This window comes from Ranitomeya imitator, chromosome 1, assembly GCF_032444005.1.
Source record: "Ranitomeya imitator isolate aRanImi1 chromosome 1, aRanImi1.pri, whole genome shotgun sequence".
Taxonomy (NCBI): domain Eukaryota; kingdom Metazoa; phylum Chordata; class Amphibia; order Anura; family Dendrobatidae; genus Ranitomeya; species Ranitomeya imitator.
In genome coordinates, this window is record NC_091282.1 from 13,270,829 (window position 1) to 13,289,532 (window position 18,704).

The 18,704-nt window shown below is 46.2% G+C and overlaps 1 protein-coding gene across 1 annotated transcript in view; it reads left to right on the forward strand.

Moving 5' to 3' along the window:
- The first annotated feature begins 12,483 nt into the window (after positions 1–12,483).
- Positions 12,484–18,704, forward strand: part of LOC138657430 (oocyte zinc finger protein XlCOF7.1-like) — a 44,204-nt gene continuing 37,983 nt past the window's right edge. Inside the window, exons 1-3 of the mRNA XM_069745219.1 lie at positions 12,484–12,669; positions 16,679–16,825; positions 17,128–17,307. The gene's annotated coding sequence lies outside the window, so the exon portion shown is untranslated. The remainder of the gene's footprint in view (positions 12,670–16,678; positions 16,826–17,127; positions 17,308–18,704) is intronic.

An 18,704-nucleotide genomic window follows, 5' to 3' on the forward strand; every position in this document is an offset into this window, starting at 1 on the left:
ATCAAATGTGATCTCACCAGTTCCACATCTGGAACAAGGAAAAGGACATTATTCCCGTCTATTCTTAGTACCCAAACCCTCAGGGGACGTAAGAATTATTATAAACCTAAAAGGTCTAAACCGACATGTGAAATATCGCAAGTTCAAGATGGAGTCTGTAAGATCTGCAATTCCTCTGATAGGACATCAGTCCTTTATGGCAACCATCGACCTAAGGGATGCATATTTTCACATTCCTATCCACCCGAGACACAGAAAATACCTCAGGTTTGCGATACGGGGGAGTCATCGAGTGGAGCACTATCAGTATGGAGTCCTTCCCTTCGGCATTTCCTCAGCACCAAGGGTATTCTCCAAGATCATGGCAGAGGCAGTGTCATTTATCCGGAGTCAAGGTGTCTGTATAGTGCCCTACTTGGACGATCTACTGGTAGTTGCCCCCACCGAGATGACCCTGATAGCCCATGTGTCAACCACTTTGGAGATATTGAAGTCTCTGGGTTGGATTCCAAACATGAAGAAGTCTCAGCTTCAACCCTCAAGAACCAGAAAGTTCTTGGGGGTGGTTCTGGACTCAACAAAACAGATGTCCTTTCTCCCAGACGATCACAGGCTACCATTAGTAGCAAAAGTCAGAAAATTCAAGGAGGTGAGATGTCCTACTCTTCGAGAAGGAATGTCTCTCTTAGGCTCCATGACAGCCTGTATACAATCAGTGGCTTGGGCTCAAGCTCACTCCAGAATTCTCCAAACCCACATTTTAGACAGGTGGGATGGTCAACCTGGCACTCTAACAAGAAGGATTCACACACCAGGTCGAGTGAAAGCATCCTTAACATGGTGGATGAATTCCAGAAACCTCCTGAAGGGGGTGAGCTGGATTCAGCTCCCGATAACTACGATCAAGACAGATGCCAGCAGGAGAGGCTGGGGAGCCATAGTAAATCATGTTCCTTACCAAGGTCTTTGGAACCAGTCGATCAGCGAGAAATCGTCAAATTTCAGAGAACTCAAAGCTGTGGAAGAGGCCCTGTTAGCAGCAAGCCGTCAGATTTCCGGTCAACATGTCCAGATCTATTCAGACAACATGACCACGGTGGCGCATATCAGGCGTCAGGGCGGCACAAAATTCCTCAGTTTGAAAAAGATCTCCGCTCGAATTTTTTATTGGGCCGAGAAACACTTACTGTCACTGACAGCAATTCATCTAAAAGGGACTGCAAATATTCAAGCAGACTACCTGAGTCGCCAGGACATTCATCCTGGCGAGTGGAGCCTGGACCTTCAAACGTTCAATATGCTAGTACAAAAGTGGGGTCTTCCAGAAGTCGACCTCTTTGCCTCTCACCAGAACGCAAAAGTCAAAACCTTTTTTTCCTTGAACCCAAGAGGCAATCCCAGAGGAGTGGATGCCCTAGTCCAAGATTGGCACTTCCAGCTTGTCTACGCATTTCCACCAATCCCAATCCTGGCAAAGGTTCTAAGGAAGATACGAATAGAAGGAACTCCGACTATCCTGATAGCCCCTTTTTGGCCCAAAAGAAGTTGGTTCAACTTGATCATCCAACTACAAGTGGATGGACCAGTAATGTTACCTCTAAAAAACGATCTCCTCTCTCAGGGTCCTATTCTCCATGCAGACCCTCAGAAATGGAATTTAGCGGCGTGGTTACTGAAGCCCAAGTCTTGAAAGCAAAAGGACTATCGGACTCTGTCATAGCTACTCTCCAAAAATCGAGAAAGCCAGTAACCAACGCCATCTACAACAAAATCTGGAAAAAGTTTTCGTCTTTTTGTCTACCTAACCTTCCAGACCCTCTCAAGCCTAATATACCTAACATCTTAGATTTTTTGCAAAAAGGCTTAGGAATGGGTCTTAGGCCCAGTACTCTCAGAGTCCAGGTCTCGGCACTTAGCTCCTTTTTTGATCAAGATCTAGCAGGCCATCGCTGGATCAAAAGATTTTTAACATCAGCAACTAGGATGAATCCTAGAAAACAGATAATAGTTCCCCCATGGGATCTGAATGTGGTGCTTCAAGGTCTTACAGGCCCGCCTTTTGAACCTTTTTCCTCCTGCTCTCTTCAAAATCTTGCATACAAAACTGTGTTTTTGGTAGCCATAACTTCGGCTAGAAGAGTGGGTGAACTACAAGCCTTATCTATAAGAAAGCCGTATCTTCTAGTGAGAGATAACTCAATAGTACTTCGTCTAGATCCTTCTTTTCTTCCAAAGGTAGTCTCTGATTTTCATCGTTCCCAAGAGATTGTTCTACCAACCTTTTGCCATAGTCCTGCAAATTCGGAAGAAAGAAGATTCAACACTCTGGACGTCCGACGTATTGTGCTGCAATACTTAGATCAGACCCGTGCTTTCAGAATCGATCATAACCTCTTTGTCCATCCCTCTGGGCAAAATAAGGGTAAAAAAGTAGCTAAAAGTACCATTGCTACATGGATCAAAAAGGCTATAACGGAAGCCTACCTTGCTCAAAACAAAATACCTCCAGTAGGGATCAAGGCCCATTCAACAAGATCTACGTCAGTCTCCTGGGCAGAAAGAGCAGGTGCATCCCCAGAGCAGATCTGCAGGGCAGCAACGTGGTCTTCACTTCATACTTTCTCTAAACATTACAGATTAGATGTATTGTCCAATAAGGACTTAGTCTTCGGCCGTAAAGTTCTGCAGGCCGTTGTCCCTCCCTAGTGCCAAATTAGTTGGTATTCCTCCATATGCCGTCGTGGAAGGTGACTAGAGAAAATAGAATTATTCTTACCGTTAATTCGGTTTCTAGGAACCTTCCACGACGGCACTAATTTCCCACCCGATATATATTCCTGGATTAGTTCTGGGATTCGGAAGGTAAACCGGTGCTATGGGTTCAGTTGTAAGTCACTGGCAGGTGGGAGGTGGGAGGTCCTTTTAAACCTCTCTGTGTTTCCTGTTCCCCATTAGGGCAAAGAGACAACCTCCATATGCCGTCGTGGAAGGTTCCTAGAAACCGAATTAACGGTAAGAATAATTCTATTATTCTGAAAATAAAAATCTGAGATTAAAAATACCTTTCTTAAGAAAATTAGATTAAGAAATGAGAATAAAAAGGGCATATCAATAAAAACATGAAGGGGGGGAGGGAAAATGTATAAGGAAAAAATGTATAAGGAAAAAACTAATAAAAGTTTTCTGTAGTATGTATATGGATCGCCCCTGTAGGGCAGTGGGGTACTCGGATCCGGGCCCTTCGGTTCTCAAGGGGGATGTCACGGTGGCTGACCCGGTCTGTGGCCCGAGAGGACGTCCGTTAATAAATGGGGGGATAGGTCTTTAAAGGGATAGTGTTCGTGACGCCACCTGTGGTATTCGGACAGGGTGACCAACGCTGCTTAGGGGTCCACTGGGGTGATGTTATGGCAGCTAGATGGCATACCTTCCCACAGGTGAAGTGTGTCCCCAGGGCTTCCCAGAGTGTAGATGGTAGATGGTGTGAGGTGCAGTGAAGAACGAGGACACAAGGGTGCAGTCTCTTTACCTTTTTACTGAAGGCTTCAATGTCCTCAGTCCAGAGCACCAGATCACAGGGCAGGCAGAGTCCGGCCGGTCCAAAGGCAAATCCAGAGTCCCCTTATCCAGGTGGAAATCAGTAGCCTTCCTCTAGCGCCTGAGTGTTGTAGTCCCTCCCTGCTGAGCTTCTCGGTGAGGTCCTCACAACTATTGTAGATGTTAAGTCTCTTTCTCTCTGTCCCCCTGATGGATAGGACAAACCCGTATGACTGATGGCCTGAGACTTTTTACAGGGACCCTATCACGCCCCGACCCCCACAAGTTGCCACCGTGCCTTCTGGGTTTAAGGTCGGGCAGCCAACATGGAATTAACTGTCCTGCCAGTCTCTAAAGTAAAGCGTAGATATCCTTACTCCCCTGGTGTTCTGGCTACCGGAATCCTGCGCCTCAGAAAGGAGGCAGCCTTTTACAGGGCAGAACTCCTTCTGGTTTCCTCTCCTTTTGCTATGTCTTTGTTTCTCACTCACTACAAGACAATTCCCTTCTGATGTCTCTTTCTTAGGATGCTGCCGCCTGTGGGGCAGGCGCAGCTCCGTGGACCCTCTGTCTAGGCCTCTGACAGGATCCCACCCCTGTCATGGACCCACTACCCGAGAGGAGCTCAGATGGCAGTTAACTGGGTGAAGCCCAGCTCACTTCTGCCTCTCTTCCTGTCCAAACCACCAGTTTTACCTAATTGTGAGGAGTGCCTTAATAAATAGAAGCATGGCTCCCCCTGGCGGCCTGGAGTGTGAAGTGTGTTGTGTTGTTTGTGATACCTGGTAAAGAGATCTCCTTTATTGCCTTCAGATGTAATATCACTCCCCCTGGTGGATGAACGACATTACTGCAACGACCAGGACCCTGGGGCGCTGCATATAAAGTTGGGTCATTCTATGGGGGTGGCAGTAACGGTGCTTACTTGCTACTTGGAATAGTGTGCCCCCGGAAAAATACATGTATTAAGAAATGTATCGCCCGAATGTTTAAATATGTAGTTGCACTCCCCATTTATTTGTTTAGTTACTTTAGAACAGAAGAAACATAAAACTAAAACATGTCTGACCTTTTTGAAAAAAAGGTTGATAAAATTAATAAAGTTAATACTCAAAAATAAATAAATATTAAGTAGAAGCACCAAATAAGTGTATATTAAAAACGGGGGCCAAAAATGGTGGAATACAAGGGGCTCAAAATTGAAAATAAAGTGGTTTAAAATGCGTACAATTCGATTTCTTGATTGAATCCGTGTGGGGCTAGGGTGTCGAGGGTGAATATCCACTTGGATTCCACCCTCGACATGGCCTTAAGATAGTCGCCTCCTCTAGGGTTCTTTCTAACCGTCTGAATGCCCAGAAAAATGACACCCTTACATGATTTATTATGTTTACCTCGGAAATGTTTAGATAGCGGGTGTCCTTTAAATTAGTGTACAGCTCCTTCTGTATATGAGTTCGTGTACAGCATGGGCATCTCCCACAAGGGGAGAAGCCTGGTGATGGTGTTTTAAAAAAAAGTTTGTTTCATAGAGACAGTAGTATTTGACTTATTTGATTTTGTTGTTGGGGCCAGTAGAAGTCCCAGATTTTGGGCTCTGGTGTAGACAATCCTGTGTTTTTTTGGGAGCAGGTTGCCTACACTTATCGCCCTGTAAGGTAGACCAATGTTTGTGTATGATTTTAATAAATTGTTTGTAACCTGCATGAAATTGGGTAACTATTGGTAGTTGTGAAATTTGTTCCTGCAGAGTGTGTTGAGTGTACTCTTTTTTTGTGGTTTATATATGAGAGCTTCTCTAGATATAGTTTCTACCTCCTGTTTGGTTCCATCCAGGAATTGGGGGGTTATACCCCTTTTCCACAACTTTATCTATTAAATGTCCCGTTTCCTCATGATAATCCTCTAGATTAGTGCAATTTCTTCTTATTTGCGTATACTGACTTTTAGGGATATTGTTGAGCCAAATCGGAAGATGGCAGCTGCTTAGATGAATAAAACTGTTAGATTCTACATCTTTATGATACCCTTTGGTGATTAATCTGTTATCATCTACACAAATAGTAAGAACCAGGAAATTGACACTGATTCTACTGTAGGTTGGTGTGAACTCCAAACCGTAGTTATTATTAAGGCTAGATATGAAGGATTGCAGCTCTGATAGAGGTCCTTCCCATACGAAGAGGATATCGTCTATGAATCGACGCCAAAGTTTGAGGCCTTTGTATAAACGATTTTCCTTGTAAATGTTGCTTTGTTCCCACATGCCAACATACACATTTGCAAAACTTGGTGCGAACCGTGTGCCCATGGCGGTGCCATATGTCTGGAGGTATGTTGTGAATTCTGTGGTCGAGCTCCCTCCTGTGGTCACAAGTGGTACTTTGGCTGATTCTGTCTATGGGCTTCCGTTGGTGGAGGTGAGTGGTACTGCGGCTTCTGAGCTTCCTTCCTCAGGTGATGAGGTTAAGTCGTTAGGTGCCGCTCTACTTAACTCCACCTAGTGCTTTCATCCTGGCCTCCAGTCAATGTTCTTATGTTGGTCTGCTTCCTCCTGGATCGTTCCTGTGGCCAGTCTCTCCTGCATGAGCTAAGTTTGCTTGTGTTGTTTTTTGCTATTTTATCTGTCCAGCTTGCTATATTTGTTTTTCTTGCTTGCTGGAAGCTCTGGGACGCAGAGGGAGTACCTCCGTACCGTTAGTCGGTGCGGAGGGTCTTTTTGCCCCCTCTGCGTGGTTGTTTGTAGGGTTTTGTGTTGACCGCAAAGCAATCTTTCCTATCCTCGGTCTATTCAGAAAGTTGGGCCTCACTTTGCTAAATCTATTTCATCTCTGCGTTTGTACTTTCATCTCTACTCACAGTCATTATATGTGGGGGGCTGCCTTTACCTTTGGGGAATTTCTCTGAGGCAAGGTAGGCTTATTTTCCTCTTAGGGCTAGCTAGTTTCTCAGGCTGTGCCGAGTTGCATAGGGAGCGTTAGGCGCAATCCACGGCTGCCTCTAGTGTGGTTGGATAGGATTAGGGATTGCGGTCAGCAGAGTTTCCACGTCTCAGAGCTCGTCATATGTTTTTGGTTATGGTCAGGTCACTTTGTGTGCTCTGAACTTCAAGGTCCATTGCGGTTCTGAATTACCTTATCATAACAGAGGTAGTACTGACCATCATACATAATGTAGTTATGCTTGAGTATGAAGTTTCTGCTTTCAACAATAAATTGTATCATTGGAAATTTTTAGAGCATTGAGAAAAGTTTGTGCTGCTTGGCAGCCCTTTTGATGGTCAATGACTGTGTATAGGGACTTGATGTCCAGGGTACTTGGTTAAAAGAATTGTTCCATTCCAAGAAATCTAGAATTTGAAAGGTGTGGGCAGTGTCCTTAAGATGGCTGGGATTAACGTCATGCATTTCTGCAGGTGTGTGTCTATATAGTGTGATAGGTTTGCCGTAAGACAATTTATGCCGGATATGATTGGTCTACCCGGAGGTTTATGCACATTCTTGTGAATTTTAGGGATGTGGTAAAAAATAGCTATAGAAGGAGTTTTGTTGTAAATAAATTGGTATTCTTTCTTGTTAACAATCCCTGATGTTTTGCCTTTGGGGGCTGGTATTTGAAGTCATTTCATAAATCTCAACGTGGGGGTCAGAGGTTATTCGTTTGTATGTGACCGCATCATTGAAGAGACGTAATGATTTGCCATGATACATTGTGTTGTCCATTATTACAATTCCCCCGACTTTATCTGCCGGACGGATAACAATATTATTGTTATCTTGGAGTTGGATGATGAATTTCTTTTCCCCTTGATTGAGGTTATGCGTCATGAATCTGTAATTTTTTGGGGATTTTGTGTATATTTTTTTAATGTCATTAGTTACTATTGTCTCGAAGGTACGGAATGCATTTGAGTATTCATTAAAAGGATTGAATGTTGATGGTTGGGATAAATTAGTTTGTATGAACCCTTCTCGGTGTGGGATCGTAGTTGTATTATAGTCAAGTCGTTGATTGGCACCTTTTTTCAAAAAATACTTTCTTAGCGTAAGTATGTTTTTATACTAATATAAATTTTGAAGGGTTCGGTCTGACTGTGGGTGCAAACTTGAGACCTTTTTGAAGGAGAGCCTGATCGTAGGGTGTTAATTGGTAGGAGCTTAAATTAAAGTTTTTTTGTGAGTTAGAAGTTGGTGGAGATTGTGTTTCTAATTGCTTGTTTAATTTCTTTTTGGTGCGTGTCCCACCCCTTTTGCCTCTTTTGGTTTTATAGGTTTTATATATAACACACACTACTGAGCATCATTTCCTTGTCGTGAGGCATTTCCACTGAAGTTGAATCAGCCTGTTATTTGATTTTCCACTTTGATTTTGGGTATCATTCCAAATTCAGACCTCCATGGGATATTAATTTTGATTTACTGTACAGACCAAAAGTTTGGACACATCTTCTCATTTAAATTTTTTTTCTGTGTTTTCATGACTATGAAAATTGTACATTCACACTGAAGGCATCAAAACTATGTGGAATTATATACTTAACAAAAAAGTGTGAAACAACTGAAATTATGTCTTATATTTTAGGTTCTTCAAAGTAGCCACCTTTTGCTTTGATGACTGATTTGCACACTCTTAGCTGTAAGGATTAGCGGAACTCCTAGGGTGAACCTGGTAGACCACGCAATGAACCTCCTCAGGGTGAGCTGACCTGGTAGACCATCCCCTATACAGGGAGTGTCAGGGGCATGCCCAAAGGAGACTATCGCCATGGATGCTGATACCCAGGGAAAGGACGGAGAACACACTGGAGAGGATGGGAGAAACGGAATAAAGTGGGAATAGACACGGTAGGACTGAGGGCAAAAAGGGACGAAAGAGAGGAAACCTAGGAAGGAGAGCACAGGGCAGAGAGTGAGGAAGTATACAGAACAGACTGATGGAGAACCATGCAAGCTCAGAGAGGAGAGGGACCCGAGTCTAACGTGAAGTACAATAGACAAGCAGACAAAGGTCAGAGGAAGAGGCAAGCTAATAAAGGAAGCGTGCCTTAAATTTCCGGGTCAGGAAGCCACCGGCATTAAGAAAAGGAGGAACGGAGGGAGAGAAGGCCAACCAGTGGAAGTACGCGTGCGCTGCTGGAGCCGGAGGAAGGAGTGCGCATGCGCCACCGGGAACCAAGAGTCGGCGAGGAGACCAGAAGTGAGAAGTTCCGGCAGCAAGTAGACGGACCAGGAGCACGCAGGAGCGGACGGACACGTCGGGAGCCAGAGTAGGGACCAGCCGAAGCAGCAGCAAAAGAAGAAGCGCGCCGGGACTGGTAAGTAAGCTGCGAAGGAGATGGAGGTGCGGCAGGCGTAACATTGGCATTCTCTTGATGAGCTTCAAGAAATACTCACCGGGAATGGTTTTCACTTCACAGGTGGGCCCTGTCAGTTTTAATAAGTGGGATTTCTTGCCTTATAAATGGGGTTGGGACCATCAGTTGCCTTGTGCAGAAGTCTGGTGGACACACAGCTGATAGTCCCACTGAATAGACTGTTAGAATTTGTATTATGGCAAGAAAAAAGCAGCTAAGTCAAGAAAAACGAGTGGTCATCATTACTTTAAGAAATGAAGGTCAGTCAGTCCGAAAAATTGGGAAAACTTTGAAAGAGTCCCCAAGTGCAGTGGAAAAAACCATCAAGCGCTACAAAGAAACTGGCTCACATGAGGACCGTCCCAGGAAAGGAAGACCAAGAGTCACCTCTGCAGGTTAACAGCAGCTCAGATTAGAAACCAGGTCAATGCCACACAGAGTTCTAGCAGCAGACACATCTCCACAACAACTGTTAAGAGGAGACATTGTGCAGCAGGCCTTCATGGTAAAATAGCTGCCAGGAAACCACTGCCTGTCCTAGGCAACAAACAGAATAGACTCATTTGGGCTAAAGAACACAAGGAATGGACATTAGACCAGTGGAAATCTGTGCTTTTGTCTGATGAGTCCAAATTTGAGATCTTTGGTTCCAACCACCGTGTCTTTGTGTGATGCAGAAAAGGTGTGTCCAAACTTTTGGTCTGTACTGTATTTACATACAGCTGTAGCTTTGTCACCATAAAAGGAGGGGGGCCCAGACACATTTCCTGCACAGAGGCCCCAAGCTGTTTGTGTCTGCTCCTGTCCAAGAGGTCCCTTCCAACTATACCATTGTATGATTCTATGAAATATATTTAATAAATTAATAATTTTAGAGGAAATCTATGTTTTACAGAATTATAATCCCTCTTGGGTATCAGTTACGCCAAATACTTTATCTCCAGAAGTTACTTTTTTTATTGCGGCGACATTGCATCAAAATACAATAACGGGCGATCAAAAGAACGTATGTGCACCAAAATAGTATCATTAACCCCTTCATGACCCTGGGTATTTCCATTTTTCGCTCCCCTCCTTCCCAGAGCTATAACTTTTTATTTTTCCGTCACTATGGCCATGTGAGGGCTTATTTTTGCGGGACGAGTTGTACTTTTGACCGACACCATTGGTTTTACCATGTCATGTACTAGAAAACGGGAAAAAAATTCCAAGTGTGGTGAAATTGCAAACAAAGTGCAATCCCACACTTGTTTTTTGTTTGGCTTTTTTGCTAGGTTCACTAAATGCTATAACTGACCCGATATTATGATTCTCCAGGTCAGTACGAGTTCATAGACACCAAACATGTCTAGGTTCTTTCTTATCTAAGTGGTGTAAAAAAATTCCAAACTTTGCTAAAGAAAAAAAGTGTCATTTTCCGATACCTGTAGCGTCTCTATTTTTCGTGATCTGGGGTCAGGTGAGGGCTTATGTTTTGCCTGCTGAGCTGGCGTTTTTAATGATACCATTCTGGTGCAGATACGTTCTTTTGATCACCGGTTATTGCATTTTAATGCAATGTCGCGGCGACCAAAAAAATGAAATTCTGGAGTTTCAAATTTTTTTCTTGCTACGCCATTTAACGATCAGGTTAATCCTTTTTTTATTGATAGATCGGACGAGTCTGAATGCGCCGATACCAAATATGTGTAGGTTTGATTTTTTTTTATTATTGTTTTATTTTGAATGGGGCGAAAGGGGGGTGATTTAAACTTTTATATATTTTTTATTTTTTAAAACATTTTTTTTTTTACTTTTGCCATGCTTCAATAATCTCCATGGGAAGCTAGAAGCTGGCACAACTCGATCGGCTCTGCTACATACAGGTGATGCTCAGACGGCTCCTATTTAGTAGATTTACTGCATTGCTCTGAGCGCAGACCACAGGGTGGCGCTCACAGCAATACGGCATCAACAACCATAGAGATCTCAAGGAGACCTCTGGTTGTCATGTCGATGCATCGCTGACCCCTGATCCCTGATCATGTGGGCAGCACGGTGGCGCAGTGGTTAGCACTGCAGCCTTGCAGCACTGGGGTCCTGGGTTCTAATCCCACCCAGGACAACATCTGCAAAGAGTTTGTATGTTCTCTCCGTGTTTGCGTGGGTTTCCTCCGGGCACTCCGGTTTCCTCCCACATTCCAAAGACATACTGATAGGGATTCTAGATTGTGAGCCCCATCAGGGACAGTGATGATAATGTGTGCAAAACTGTAAAGCGCTGCGGAATATGTTAGCGCTATATAAAAATAAAGATTATTATTATTATGTGACGGGGGTCAGCGATGCGCTCATTTCCGGCCCAATGGCCGGAAAAGGTAGTTAAATGCCACTGTCTGCGGCATTTAACTAGTTAATAGCGGCGGGAGGATCACGATTCTACCCGCTGCTATTGGAGGCACATGTCAGCTGTTCAAAACAGCCGATATGTCACGGCTTTGATGCGGGCTCCGGCGCCCGCATCAAAGCAGGGGATCTGACCTTGGATGTACTATCCCGTCCGAGGTCAGAAAGGGGTTAAAAATGTCAGCTCGGCAAGCAAAAAATAATCCCTCACCCGACCCGAGATCCTGAAAATGGAGACGCTACGGGTATCGGAAAATGGCGCAATTTTTTTTTTAGCAAAGTTTTGAATTTTTTTTCTCCACTTAGATAAAAAAGAAACTAGACATATTTGGTGTCTATGAACTCGTAATGACCTGGAGAATCATAATGGCATGTACGTTTTCTAGTACATGACATGCTAAAACCAATGATGTTGTTCAAAAGTACAACTTGTCCAACAACAACAAAAAAGCCCTCGCATGGCCATATTGACGGAAAAATAAAAAAGTTATGGCTCTGGGAAGGGAGCGAAAAACGAAAACTGAAAAAAGCTTAAGTCGTGAAGGGGTTAATGAAGGAAGAAAAACCTAAAAACTCCAGAAGTGCGATGATTCGGCCTTTGCTGCTTCCCGGAGAACAAGCGATGAAAACCTGCGGATAAGAAAAGTAAAACCGCACAAAAGCTGCGGCTCAACGAGTGGAGACAACGCGGCTACGGGCGTCACCGGGGGATGATACCGCACCGCGAGGGCTGGGAGAACGGCGGTAATAAACCACGACAGCGCGGTGGAGGCGCTCACCAACGCTCCTCGTGTGACCGGCGTCATTCACAACTAAAAACAAGCGGAAAAGGCGATGGTGGAGGAGAAAGAAGGAAGAGATGGCTCCTGGAAGAAGGAAACATAAAACCTCGCCACGGAGGGAAGGGTTAATGGGGTTTATGGCCTCCCCTCAGACACAGGTGACGCAGAGCAGTTAGAGCCCCTCCCCCGCGACCTCTGAGGCAGCGCTGTGTCGGCAGAGTCTGAGGAGACGCACTCAGCACCTCACAGATTGTAACAAAAAGCTTTATTAACAAATATGTGTCAGACAAGAGCAGGACTATAATCACAGACACAACAAGGACACTGAGAGCAAAAGGACCTGCAGTGACGTCACCGTCATGTGATCAGTACAGAAGGGGGAGGGACAGGGAGAAGAGGACAATGTTAAGCTCCGCCTCTCTGATCACATGGTGCGATGACATCATCACAGGTCCTTCAGCGCTTGCAGTGTAGCAGGTCCTGGTTTTATTTGGCTACAGATCTCTGGTTCTCTCTGTTATCAGCCACTTTCCACAAAGCTGCAAACAACAAAGAACTACAGAGAAAGAAAACAGAAAACAATCACCTGAAACACGTGACGTCATCAGTGAGGTGAGAGACCAGAGCCTTAGTTACAGGATCCATCGGTCGTGGTCGGTGACGTCTTGTAGATGTGATCGGAGCCTTAGTTACAGGATCCATCGGTCGTGGTTGGTGACGTCTTGTAGATGTGATCGGAGCCTTAGTTACAGGATCCATCGGTCGTGGTCGGTGACGTCTTGTAGATGTGATCGGAGCCTTAGTTACAGGATCCATCGGTCGTGGTCGGTGATGTCTTGTAGATGTGATCGGAGCCTTAGTTACAGGATCCATCGGTCGTGGTCGGTGACGTCTTGTAGATGTGATCGGAGCCTTAGTTACAGGATCCATCAGTCACTGACGTCTTGTAGATGTGATCGGGGCCTTAGTTACAGGATCCATCGGTCGTGGTCGGTGACGTCTTGTAGATGTGATCGGAGCCTTAGTTACAGGATCCATCGGTCGTGGTCGGTGACGTCTTGTAGATGTGATCGGAGCCTTAGTTACAGGATCCATCGGTCGTGGTCGGTGACGCCTTGTAGATGTGATCGGAGCCTTAGTTACAGGATCTATCGGTCGTGGTCGGTGACGTCTTGTAGATGTGATCGGAGCCTTAGTTACAGGATCAATCGGTCGTGGTCGGTGACGTCTTGTAGATGTGATCGGAGCCTTAGTTACAGGATCAATCGGTCGTGGTCGGTGACGTCTTGTAGATGTGATCGGAGCCTTAGTTACAGGATCTATCGGTCGTGGTCGGTGACGTCTTGTAGATGTGATCGGAGCCTTAGTTACAGGAACCATTGGTCGTGCTCGGTGACGTCTTGTAGATGTGATCGGAGCCTTAGTTACAGGATACATCGGTCGTGGTCGGTGACGTCTTGTAGATGTGATCGGAGCCTTAGTTACAGGATCCATCGGTCGTGGTCACTGACGTCTTGTAGATGTGATCGGAGCCTTAGTTACAGGATCCATCGGTCGTGGTCGGTGACGTCTTGTAGATGTGATCGGAGCCTTAGTTACAGGATCCATCGGTCGTGGTCGGTGACGTCTTGTAGATGTGATCGGAGCCTTAGTTACAGGATCCATCGGTCGTGGTCGGTGACGTCTTGTAGATGTGATCGGAGCCTTAGTTACAGGATCCATCGGTCGTGGTCGGTGTCGTCTTGTAGATACCCAGATAGATTAGCGAAATTAAGATTATTTAGTCTAGAAAAAAGACGACTGAGGGGCGATCTAATAACCATGTATAAGTATATAAGGGGACAATACAAATATCTCGCTGAGGATCTGTTTATACCAAGGAAGGTGACGGGCACAAGGGGGCATTCTTTGCGTCTGGAGGAGAGAAGGTTTTTCCACCAACATAGAAGAGGATTCTTTACTGTTAGGGCAGTGAGAATCTGGAATTGCTTGCCTGAGGAGGTGGTGATGGCGAACTCAGTCGAGGGGTTCAAGAGAGGCCTGGATGTCTTCCTGGAGCAGAACAATATTGTATCATACAATTATTAGGTTCTGTAGAAGGACGTAGATCTGGGTATTTATTATGATGGAATATAGGCTGAACTGGATGGACAAATGTCTTTTTTCGGCCTTACTAACTATGTTACTATGTTACTATGTGATCGAAGCCTTAGTTACAGGATCCATCGGTCGTGGTCGATAACTTCTCGTAGATGTGATCGGAGCCTTAGTTACAGGATCCATCGGTCGTGGTTGGTGACGTCGTGTAGATGTGATCGGAGCCTTAGTTACAGGATCCATCGGTCGTGGTCGGTGACGTCTTGTAGATGTGATCGGAGTCTTAGTTACAGGATTCATCGGTCGTGGTCGGTGACGGTTTGTAGATGTGATCGGAGCCTTAGTTACAGGATCCATCGGTCGCGGTCTGTGACGTCTTGTAGATGTGATCGGAGCCTTAGTTACAGGATCCATCGGTCGTGGTCGGTGACGTCTTGTAGATGTGATCGGAGCCTTAGTTACAGGATCCATCGGTCGTGGTCGGTGACGTGTTGTAGATGTGATCGGAGCCTTAGTTACAGGATTCATCGGTCGTGGTCGGTGACGTCTTGTAGATGAGATCGGAGCCTTAGTTACAAGATCCATCGGTCGTGGTCGCTGACGTCTTGTAGATGTGATCGGAGCCTTAGTTACAGAATCCATCGGTCGTGGTCGGTGACGTCTTGTAGATGTGATCGGAGCCTTAGTTACAGGATCCATCGGTCGTGGTCGGTGACGTCTTGTAGATGTGATCGGAGCCTTAGTTACAGGATCCATCGGTCGTGGTCGGTGACGTCTTGTAGATGTGATCGGAGCCTTAGTTACAGGATCCATCGGTCGTGGTCGGTGACGTGTTGTAGATGTGATCGGAGCCTTAGTTACAGGATCCATCGGTCGTGGTCGGTGACGTCTTGTAGATGTGATCGGAGCCTTAGTTACAGGATCCATCGGTCGTGGTCGGTGACGTCTTGTAGATGTGATCGGAGCCTTAGTTACAGGATCCATCGGTCGTGGTCGGTGACGTCTTGTAGATGTGATCGGAGCCTTAGTTACAGGATCCATCGGTCGTGGTCGGTGACGTCTTGTAGATGTGATTGGAGCCTTAGTTACTGGATCCATCGGTCGTGGTCGGTGACGTCTTGTAGATGTGATCGGAGCCTTAGTTACAGGATCCATCGGTCGTGGTCATTGACGTCTTGTGGATGTGATCGGAAGTCATTTCTAGTGTCCTTCCCTTCAGCCACACTGATCCTGTGGCCCATATATTGCCTTTTTACTTTGCGGGTACTAGTGATATAAATACAACCCATTAAAAGTACCAAGGATCATCTTTGGAAAGGTACTTCTCAGGGCTGCAATCAAGAAATCGGAAAGATCAAGGAGAGCCAGAATTTGGTACCATCCATAATATTTGGGGTCATCTTGGGATGCTCACTGTGTGTTATCAGCATCATGTAAAAATCTAAGGATCAACCTTTAACATGCACCAGGACCATCAGGATGAGGTGTCAGACATCCATGTCCCCTTAGGCCCTAATTTCTTTGATAAACTGTAATTAATACAAGACATTACGATTTTGCAATCCCCACTGCGCCTACTGGGGTGAGAACTTCGACTCCCCTGCTGAATGTTACCTATGAGGTTACTAAGAATTTAATTTTGGAATAACAATTACATACTTACAGAGAATTTGTCACAAGGTGCTTACCCCCTAAGAGTAGAAAATGTAGACAAGCCCCTGATTCCAGCGATGTGTCACTTACTGGGCTGCTTATTGTAGTTTTGATGAACTCACTGTTTTGTCAGCAGAAGATTATCACGGGAGGACTAGTAATCCTGCTGACAGGTGGTCGTCCATATATATGAGGTCTGTAGAATGCTGCCCCCAAAACTGGCAGCTTTCTGCCTGAGCGCAGTGTACAGAGAGCTGCCAATCAGTGGTGTGGATGGGATTATACAGAGCTCAGCAGTCAGAGAACTGCTAGATCTGCAGCCCTGAAAACAGGGATTTTATCAAATAGGCAGCAAAGCAACCCAGTAAGTGACACATCAGAGTCTCTGTCCCAACATCATGCTGCTCTCAGATTCTATAGCAAAAACCTGCCAACAGATTCCCTTTAATGGGAAGTACTAGATAATCTCTACTACTGATATGGTTTACGTTGATCGCTGGTTTTGACAGGATTATGATGGTTCTGGTAATAGGTAGAGTTTTTAAATATCACATAATCTCTTTGATCTGCACAAAAACAGCCATGGTCACTGAATGACTCCACCTACTGGACTCCTAGACTTGGAAAAACTAGAGATTTAACCCCTTATGCCGAGTCTCTCGCCTCAATTCCCGGCACTGCCGCTGGGACAGGAGTGTGCGGATGCATGTATTTCTATGTAGCTGAACGCAACGTTCCTGAGAGCCGGTGGCAGTGACGGGAATTGAGGCGAGAGACTCGTGCGAGTTTCTCGCATTGCACTCGCAAGTGTGACCCCGGCCTTAAAGTTTGTATTGTCTCTATGATTTGTATCTTCTCCTTCATCATGAAGACGCCGGCAGGACGAGATCCCTCCAGCTGATCCAGTGCTCATCCCTCCTCCTCCTGAATGACCCCGAGGATGGACGAGGACAGGGATGAGACCACCAGAAGATTATTCCACTTCGCCCTGGAGATCATCTCCCTGCTGAGCGGAGAGGTAACTCCTCTACATTTCTATCAGCTTTATTGTGTTCTGTGACAAGTCCGACATCCAGAATAGAGAGAAGGATTCTTTACTGTAAGAGCAGTGATTGTGTGGAGCTCTCTGCCCGGAGGAGTTGTCATGGGGATTCCCTATAAGAGCTGTAGAGGGGCCGGGATGTCTGTCCGGAGGGGAATAATATTCCCGGTTATGGCCCCAGATTACTGGAGACGGTTATTGATCCCGGGATTTCTACTGATTGTCAGATCTGGAGTCGGGAAGGAATCTTCTCCCTAAGTGTCTCTCTCCATACACAGGATTACACCATAGTGAGGAAGACACCGGGGGACGGTGTGACTCCCATCATCCATCTCCAGGAGTCAGGAGGGCGGAGCCCGGGCCCCATCACAGAGCCTCCCCCGCACTCCCTGCTACATGAGAGGAACAAGAAGATCCTGGAGCTCAGCAACAAGATGATTGAGCTGCTGAGCGGAGAGGTGACTGCTGGGAGATTATACAGGACTGGAGGATTCTGGGTGATGAGCGGAGAGGTGACTGCTGGGACATTATACAGCACTGGAGGATTCTGGGTGATGAGCGGAGAGGTGACTGCTGGGAGATTATACAGGACAGCACTGGAGGATTCTGGGTGATGAGCGGAGAGGTGACTGCTGGGAGATTATACAGGACTGGAGGATTCTGGGTGATGAGTGGAGAGGTGACTGCTGGGACATTGTACAGCACTGGAGGATTCTGGGTGATGAGCGGAGAGGTGACTGCTGGGAGATTATACAGCACTGGAGGATTCTGGGTGATGACTGGAGAGGTGACTGCTGGGACATTATACAGCACTGGAGGATTCTGGGTGATGAGCGGAGAGGTGACTGCTGGGACATTATACAGGACTGGAGGATTCTGGGTGATGAGCGGAGAGGTGACTGCTGGGACATTATACAGCACTGGAGGATTCTGGGTGATGAGCGGAGAGGTGACTGCTGGGACATTATACAGCACTGGAGGATTCTGGGTGATGACCGGAGAGGTGACTGCTGGGACATTATACAGGACTGGAGGATTCTGGGTGATGACCGGAGAGGTGACTGCTGGGACATTATACAGCACTGGAGGATTCTGGGTGATGACCGGAGAGGTGACTGCTGGGACATTATACAGCACTGGAGGATTCTGGGTGATGACCGGAGAGGTGACTGCTGGGACATTATACAGCACTGGAGGATTCTGGGTGATGAGTGGAGAGGTGACTGCTGGGACATTATACAGGACTGGAGGATTCTGGGTGATGAGCGGAGAGGTGACTGCTGGGAGATTATACAGCACTGGAGGATTCTGGGTGATGAGCGGAGAGGTGACTGCTGGGACATTATACAGCACTGGAGGATTCTGGGTGATGAGCGGAGAGGTGACTGCTGGGAGATTATACAGGACTGGAGGATTCTGGGTGATGAGCAGAGAGGTGACTGCTGGGACATTATACAGCACTGGAGGATTCTGGGTGATGAGTGGAGAGGTGACTGCTGGGACATTATACAGGACTGAAGGATTCTGGGTGATGAGCAGAGAGGTGACTGCTGGGACATTATACAGCACTGGAGGATTCTGGGTGATGACCGGAGAGGTGACTGCTGGGACATTATACAGCACTGGAGGATTCTGGGTGATGAGTGGAGAGGTGACTGCTGGGACATTATACAGCACTGGAGGATTCTGGGTGATGAGCGGAGAGGGGACTGCTGGGACATTATACAGCACTGGAGGATTCTGGGTGATGAGCGGAGAGGTGACTGCTGGGACATTATACAGGACGGCACTGGAGCATTCTGGGTGATGAGCGGAGAGGTGACTGCTGGGACATTATACAGCACTGGAGGATTCT